This window comes from Salmo trutta, chromosome 9, assembly GCF_901001165.1.
Source record: "Salmo trutta chromosome 9, fSalTru1.1, whole genome shotgun sequence".
Lineage (NCBI taxonomy): Eukaryota > Metazoa > Chordata > Actinopteri > Salmoniformes > Salmonidae > Salmo > Salmo trutta.
Genome location: NC_042965.1, coordinates 23950112 through 23959521, shown reverse-complemented (window position 1 = coordinate 23959521; position 9410 = coordinate 23950112).

Genomic DNA, 9410 nt, shown 5'->3' with positions numbered 1-9410 from the left:
CTGAGTTTGAAGGTAGGCCTTGAAATACATCCACAGGTACACCTCCAATTGACTCAAATGATGTCAATTAGCCTATCAGAAGCTTCTAAAGCCATGACTTCATTTTCTGGAATTTTCCAAGCTGTTTAAAGGCACAGTCAACTTAGTGTATGTAAACTTCTGACCCACAGGAATTGTGATACAGTGAATTATAAGTGAAGTAATCTTTCTGTAAACAATTGTTGGAAAAATAGTTTCATGCAGAAAGTAGATGTCCTAACCGACTTGCCAAAACTATAGTTTGTTAACAAGAAATTTGTGGAATGGTTGAAAAACGAGTTTTAATGACTCCAACCTAAGTGTATGTAAACTTCAGACTTCAACTGTATGTTGAACAGGGTGGGGCTCAATCTGCATCCCTGTCTCACCACAAGGCCTTTTGGAAAGAAATGTGTGTTTTTTCCCCAATATTTGTGTACATGTATTCTATAATGTTATATGTTTTTTTCCCCAACTCCGCTATTGATCAATTTGTATAGCAGACCCTCTTGCCAAATTGAGTCAAAAGCTTTTTTGAAATCAATAAAGCATAAGAAGACTTTCCCTTTGTTTTGGTTTGGTTATTGGTCAATTAGGGTGAGCAGGTTGAATACATGGTCGGTAGTATGGTAATTTGGTAAAAAGCCAGTACCTTGTTTTCACTGAGGAAATGTATGAGTTTGCTGCTAATGATAATACAGAGGATGTTCCCATGGTTGCTGTTGACACGTATCCCACGGTAGTTATTGGGGTCAAATTTGTCTCCACTTTTATGGATTGGGGTGATCAGTCCTTGATTTTTATTTTTTGTATTTAACCTTTATTTAACTAGGCAAACCAGTTAAGAACAAATTCTTATTTACAAGGACGGAAGATGCCAGAGCTGAGGATAATGTTAAAAGTTTAAGTATAGTCAATTTGTGGTCTGTATATTTTATAATTTCATTTAGGATACCATTAACACCACAGGCCTTTTTGGGTTGGAGTGTCACGTCCTGGCCAGTATAAGGGTTAATTAGTATTGTAGTTTGGTCAGGACGTGGCAGAGGGTATTTGTTTTATGTGGTTCAGGGTGGTGTGTTTGTTTAAAGGGTGTTTGATTTAGTATTTCCGGGGTTTTGGTTTATGGTCTACGTTTATGTATGTCTATGTGGAATCTAGTGAGTGTATGTCTATGGGTGATTAATTGGGGTTGGGACTCTCAATTGAAGGCAGGTGTTTTCTCTTTGCCTTTGATTGAGAGTCCCATATATTGGGGTGTGTTTGTGATTCGTGGGTGATTGTTCTGTGTGTAGCCTTGTGCCTAGTCAGACTGTTTTGTTGTTCGTGGTTTCGTTTTTTGTTATTTTTGTATGTTCATTTTGAATATAAATAAACGTCAAGATGAGCCTGCACGTACCTGCTGCGTTTTGGTCCTCCTTCACCGACGACAACCGTGACATGGAGGGTTAGTATTTTGTCCTGTATTTCATTCAATGTAATTGGAGAATCCAGTGCGTTCTGGTAGTCTTTAACAGTTGATTCTAAGATTTGTATTCATTTATTTATTTGTATAAGTTTTTGATCTTTGTTATAGAGCCAAAAAGATTGGAGAAGTGGTTTTCCCATACATCTTCATTTTGGATAGATAACTCTTCGTGTTGTTTAGTGTGTTCAAATCTAACCCAGAAGGGTTAGAATCTAACACAGAAAGGATTAGATTCTATGGATTCTTCAATTACATTGAGCTGATTTCTGACGTGCTGTTCCTTCTTTTTCCGTAGTGTATTTCTGTAATGTTTTAGTGATTCACCATAGTGAAGGCGTAGGCTCAGGTTCTCTCACTTTCTCTCTCTTTCTCTGGTCATCAGTTTATATCAATGCTCTCTCTGTAGTTGTATGTGTGTGTTTGTGTGCATAAATGTTTCACCCACATGACAAAATACTACAGTATACTATAGTATTCACAGTAGTGTTTTTGTGGACTTTACTGAAGTATTCACTGTAGTGTGAAGACTAATGACTGCAAAAACACTACAGTGAATACAGTAGTATTTACTGTAGTGTTGTGGACATTACTGTAGTACAGTATAGTATTTACAGTTTACTATAATTAATACTATAGTAAACTATGTTGTAAAGCAAATTGTAGTATATAATACAGTAATTACTTCAGTGATTCTCCGGACTGTATTACACTGTAGTATTTACTGTAGTGTTTTTACTGTAGCGTTTTTGTTGATATTACTGTAGTATTTAGTATTTATGTTTTATTATCTTTGACTTAGAAGTGGGAGCTTTTTCCTTGAGGAAGCCTACTAGGCATATACTAAAAGTGCAAATGTCCATAACCTGTATGTAGGACTGCAGTCTAAACAGAGAGTTCAGAGCTTCTACTCTTTTCTATAACCTGTAGAGAACACAGTATGTGGTCTATACTTGGCATGTAGGTTTCTCACTTATGAGTGGCACAAAATGGGATACGAGTGAGGGGAATGGGCAGGGTATATGCAAATTAAATACTGAAGTATTACTATAGTAAAAAAGTGTTTTTGTGGACGTAGTATTTACTGTAGTGTTTTTGCGGTCTGTAGTATTCTGTTGAATTGACCCTAGTATTCTTCAGTATACTACAAAATGTGATAGTAAGTACTTCACATGATTGAGGGATACTACAGTGTGTAGTATAGAATTCTACAGTATACAACAGCTTACTACATAATTACATAGTAAGTACTGTAGTATTCTGTAGTATTTTATCAAGTGTTTCCAGTTAGAAAAATGTTGACACACATACACACACACGGGGATGTGATTGGGCGTCAGGCCAGAGTCTCTCTCTGGGAGAAGGAAAGTCACATTCCTGTGATCGGAAGTCATGAAGTATCAGGTTCCATAGACTGTTGCGGGACTCCCAGATAAACACACACACACATTTTTGGGTGCTTTCTTCTGTGGTTCCCCGTGTGTGTGCTTGCGCGTGTGCGAATCTGTGAATGGGCTTTTTTTTTTTAGTTTACAGGCTGTTCCTGTGTCAGTGCCTGACATAGAGATGGATGAGTTGTGGAGGATTCTACAACAGGACAGAGAGCACAGAAGACAACTGGTAGTGTTGTGTAACACGCCAGTCACCTGTCAGTACAGCAGAGGGCAGCATCACTCCTACCCAGACTACACTAGACTGGAGTGAACAAAACAGCCATGCCTCTAACACTAACCCCAAATATTCTCACTCTCACCTGTATATCTCCTCATTTGAATTCCATGCTGTCACTGTCCCCTGTCCACTAAAGCTTAACATTGTTGTCATCTATCACCCACCAGAGTACATCAATGAGCTTGACACCTTGATAAGCTCATTTCCTGACGATGGCTCACTGCTCTTCGTACTTGGCGACTTCAACCTCCAGACGTCTGCTTTGACTCATTTTTTTCCAACTCTCTTTCCACTCCTTGCCTCTTTTGACCTCACCCTTTCCCAGTCCTCTCCCATTCACAAGGCAGGCAATACGCTTGACCTCATCTTTACTAGAGGCTGTTCGACTACTAATCTCACTGCAACCCCCCTCCAGGTCTCTCTGATCACTACTTTGTTTCCTTTTCGGTCTCTATTTCCTCCAACCCTAGCCACTCAGCCCCACCCACATGGTCATGCACCGTCACAATCTTCGCTCTCTTTCTCCCACTACTCTCTTCTATCTTATCATCTCTCCCTTCTACTAAATCCTTCTCCTTCCTGTCTCCTGATTCTGCCTCTTCAACCCTAGTCTCCTCTCTTTCTGCATCCTATCACTCGCACTGTCCTCTTTGCTCCCAGCCGGCTCGACCCTCCCCTCCTGCTCCGTGGCTCGGACTCATTGAGAGCTTACAGAGCGGGGCTGCGGGTAGCTGAGCGAAAATGGAGGAAAACTAAATTTCCTGAGGACCGATCATCCTTCCACTCCCTCCTCTCTACCTTCTCTTCCTCTTTATCTGCTGCTAAAGCCACTTTCTATCACTCTAAATTCCAAGCTTCTGCCTGTAACCCTAGGAAACTATTTTCCATCTTCTCATCCCTCCTTTATCTTCCATCTCCTCCCACCTCCCTCTTTGTGGACCAATTTGTCAACAACTTTGAAAAGGAGATTGACAACATCCACTCGTCTGTCTGTCTGTCTGTCTGTCTGTCTGTCTGTCTGTCTGTCTGTCTGTCTGTCTGTCTGTCTGTCTGTCTGTCTGTCTGTCTGTCTGTCTGTCTGTCTGTCTGTCTGTCTGTCTGTCTGTCTGTCTGTCTGTCTGTCTGTCTGTCTGTCTGTCTGTCTGTCTGTCTGTCTGTCTGTCTGTCTGTCTGTCTGTCTGTCTGTCTGTCTGTCTGTCTGTCTGTCTGTCGTTCCTGGGTATTTATTGAGCTTGGGATGATGATCAGTCTGAAAAATAGCACAGACAATGGAGAGAGCCATAACATACCGTGCACACACACTACTCTAGCCACATGCCATTCCTTATAAATTAATACAATCAAATCAAACATTATACAGCTGTGCAGTTGAAGTATTTTATTCAAATAAAAGTAAAATCTAGAATAAAATACAATAGAAACAATAATTAAAAATTACTTAAAGAGATGGTAAAAACAAAACAGACACTAGTGAATTCTGGGTAAAATAAAATACTATAAACGGAGCTGCTCGCTGGATCTTATTCTATACTGTAGTGCAACAGCTGAAGTCAAACGGACCCTCTCAGCGGCCCTCAGTGTGAGAGAGATACATGGGTCGATCTCCGTGTAACACTGATAGGTGGAAGACAACGTCAGAAGAAGAGAATTGCCTCAGAATAGAATCGAACAGAGGAATAAAGACTATTTGGTGGGACAGCAGATGTATGACACTAGAACCCGCATCACAGATCATGACATCTCTATTCACCTCCTGTCATTGTTAGGGTGAACAGGAGATTCTTTTCCCCTCTCATCCCCTCATCTGGGAAAGTGGGGTAGAGAAGGTAGAAAGTGATAAATGTAATTTGGACCAGATGATGATCTTAATGTGTAGATAGTGCCACCAGATATCAGGTCATCTGACGGGGTATCTACCCTCTCATGTGGTTTTGGACTTGAATCGAGCATTAGAAGAATGCCCTCTTTTCATTACCAAGAAAAGGTGGCTCTCTGGCCCACTTAGATCGTCATCTGGTCAAAGGGACTTTTATCTCATCATGGCGTCCAAATGTGTAATCAGCCTGTGTGTAGCTGGTGTAGAGAGTCAGGCGCAGGACAGCAGATAAGAGTAATCAACGTATTTACTCAAGTAATCACAAATACAACACAATATACCGAGCCCACAATAACGGACTGTATACAAGACAAACAATTACTCACAAACACGGGGGAACAGAGGGTTAAATAATGAACAAGTAATTGGGGGATTGAAACCAGGTGTGAAAGACAAAACAAATGGAAAATAAAAAGTGGATCAGCGATGGCTAGAAGGCCGGTGACGTCGACCGCAACCCGAACAAGGAGAGGGACCGTCTTCGGCGGAAGTCGTGACAAAATGACAGACGATTATGCTTGTCTCTTTTACTGTATGTCTGCCTCTATTTATCACATCATCGGGTCAAATGACAATGACTTTCTACCTTGTCACTTCCACTAATAACAGAATGACAGGGTAAAAGAAGAAACATATCTGATCTGTATCAGCCTTGTTTGACTCATTATAAAATGACATACATTTTATAATGAGCCTTGTGACAGACAGGCATGCATGCATGCATGCATAAACGTCCCAGCTATGCTTACACTTGACATATGATTTGAGATAACGGGGTTCCGCTAGCTGAACGCCTAGATGTAAGAGGTTTTAACAGTTGTTGGGACCTGCCAGTGTTCACTCTTCCCTTCAACATCCTGGTGTCTCCACATGGTGGCTACTGGACACTACAACCACCACCTCCCCCAAGTCCTCATACAGCCGTGGATGGAACCAGCCAACTTCACCTGGACAGAGGTCGACTTTGCTAAGGTAAGAGACAGAGCAGTGTGTGTATGCGTGTGTGAGAGAGAGAAAGTGAGTGCGTGTGTATACTGTTTCTTTCTGGTGTGTCAAGGCCTGGTGTGTTTGGTTCTGTGAGTGTGTTCAGGAAGTTGTGTGCGTGTGCAGGTATATTCTAGAAACTTCCAGGCCGAGTCATGCAGGTAGTACCTCTGGGAATTCCATCTATCTGGAAGGGACACATTTTGTACCTGAGCAGATTCCCTTTTCTGGCCCAGTCTCACACACACACACACACACACACACACACACACACACACACACACACACACACACACACACACACACACACACACACACACACAAGCACGATCTCAGCTCTGTCTCTCTCCTCAGCTGTTCACAGCAGCGCCAGTAGGTATAGGCCAGGTGTATGTGTGTGATAACCCCTGTGCAGGAGGAATCTTCATGATAGCTCTCTTCATTTCCTCTCCCATCACCTGTGCTCATGCTACCATCGGATCTGCAGTTGGCATGGTCTCAGGTAAGCACCCACACAAACACACATCAGACTACATACAACATGAATGTACTTGAATTGAGGCTGGGGATCTGCACAGCACTTCAACAGAGTTTGCTCTTAGTTGACTGAGTTAGCCAACCAATGTCCACAGTACTAGAAAAGTGTTCCAGATTAGGTATTTGAATAGTGTTCTGTACAGTATGGTTCAGCGGAATGAATCCAGGTGTGTGTTCTCTTCCTGTAAGTCTGGCCCTGCTGGCTACATTTGACGCTATCTACTTTGGGGTTAAAACTGTGTTCTAGCCTGACATGCTGACCACACCACTTGCGTTGCGTGCAAAATAAACATGCATGTTATTCAATCATAGCACCCACACTGTGTTGCCAAGTGCTAAAATAGAAGTTGCTTCTATTTGCGATGCAGAACGCGATGCAAGTCCTGCCTCTCCCATCACCTCATTGGCTTTTAGAAGCATATGCCCATGTGCCAGCTCCTCATTGGTTATACCCACGTGGGTGATTGAAAGATGAACGGAGGTCGGTTGTGGTAATGCACCTTATTATGAAAGTTAGTTGCCAATCGCCATATAAAGTCCAAAGAAGAAAAGGTCTGGAAGAAGGAGAGATGACTAGAAACGATTCGGCTGACCATTTCATGTATGTATTAGTTGTTGGAGTAGAGGATCTTGTGCATTTCAGGTAAAATAACAACTCAATGTTTATATCCCAGGACAAATTAACTAGCAACAGCAAGTTAGCTAGCTAAATGGGATAAATTAGCTAGCAACTGCAAGCTAGCTAGCTAAATGGCCATAAATGTTTATTGCTTTTGACCTGTCCCCAAATTAATATAATTGGTTCAGAGTTTGTTTTGATATTTCAACCTGCGTGTCGTGATCGCGTCTGGTGTGGGGGGACAAAATCAATTTGCGTCCTGTTTGGGCATGGTATGAGTTGCCATCGGAAGCATGTTCTACGCTCTCACCTATTGGTTATCACCTGTGGTGAGTTCACACTACAATGCCCACCGTGTACCTCTTGTCTGTGTGTCATATGACCAATTAAAGGAGAGAGAGGAAGAGAAGAAGAGAGATGAGGAAAAGTGGAGGGTGAAGGAGCAGGAGCTGATGGGTAACTCAACAACAGTCTCCAGATGTTTTACTATGAGATGTACAGTACATAAACTCAGCAGAAAAAGAAACATCCCTTTTTCAGGACCCTGTCTTTCAAAGATAATTAGTAAAAATCCAAGTAACTTCACAGATCTTCATTGTAAAGGGTTTAAACACTGTTTCCCATGCTTGTTCAATGAACCATAAACAATTAATTAACATGCACCTGTGGAACGGTCGTTAAGACACTAACAGCTTACAGACGGTAGGCAATTAAGGTCACAGCTATGAAAACTTAGGACACTAAAGAGGCATTGGTTTCCCTCCCCAATCAAAGGTGACACGCATAATACTGACATGTGGTGTGCTCCACAACATAGCCCTGAGGCATGGTATTGAAATGGATGCAGAGATTAGAATGCACCCCCAAGAGCCTCCTAACCCACCACCCAATGGAGCACCTGCCCCGGCTGATGCAGGGAGGAGGAGGCAGCAGCTCATAGAGATTGGTGGTAAGGACAATATACAAAGCATCTTTTTTTTTCATGTTGCGGAAAACATTCAATAATTGCATCATGTAAATGAGTCAAAACCCTGCGTATTTTTCAGAGTTAAGTCACAATCTGCTTAACCAATGTGTTCAACTCGTTCTGGGTTTGCAGGACTGAGGCAGTCAACATGCAAACTGTAGATGTGGACTCAGACGGGGTTGGACCCTCGACACCTGTAGCCAAACTTTCACCCTCAGTCCTGGCACCTGCTGATTTGAAGCCTCACACACTTTATCCCTGGGTGTAGGGCACATGGGTTGCAATGCAGCTTCCCTTGGTGGAGGGGGCACCCTCACCCGGCGCACGGCTGCAACGCAGCTTCCCCCGTTTCTATGTCAATAAAATAAATCAGTGCCTGTCTTGTATATTAAGTTACTGACAACCAAGTTTCACATTCTCTTAATTACTTACCGTGATCCAGTCATGCAGTCGTGGGGGTTTTGCGCACCAACTTCACCGTTTCCGATGTTACTGCTAAAAAGTTGGGATTAAAGCATATGAAAAATAAAAAACAAAATTGAAAAAACTCACATTTTTTTTAAACATTCACTGTCGCCGTCGGGGCATGTGCCAGTGTATGCGCTTTCCCCAATGATTGCCCCAATGCGCTGGTCCATTAGGGAGTGCTCCGGCGTGCCAGGCCCCCCTCCCGTTGCCTTAGTGCTGCGGTTATGTATGGATATTATTTTTCCCCTTGCAGTTTAAGGTCAGACCATTTCTTTTCACATCATGCACAGTTCTGTCTTGCTGCGCCACCTCGTTCACTGCAGCGGCAACACTCCCAAGCTACCTGTTTGGCTTTGTTTGTCAACCCACTGTTTAGTCCACCGAATAATACGTGTTGCCTGTCTTCAATCTCCTCTACCATCACCGTGATCTCGTCTTCCAATAAGTTTGCTTTTCTCTTTTGGTCCATGGCTTTTCCATCGCTCATCCATATATTTATGTACATATTCTTATCCATTCCTTTACACTTGTATGGAAATAGCTTTTTGTGCATACTGATAATATCTGGGATCTTTTATTTCAGCTCATGAAACACGGGACCAACACTTTACTTGTTGCGTTAATATTTTTGTTCAGTGTATTTCCGTGCGAGAGAACCTTACAGTCCCATAGCCAGTGTACGACAGGAGTTGATTGGTGCACAAACATGAAATAAATAGTTTAAGGTTGTGTTTTCATACAATATATGTGTGTTGTATTAAAATGTGCCCTCATCCATAGATATATGAGGAACAAGGCTGCGGAC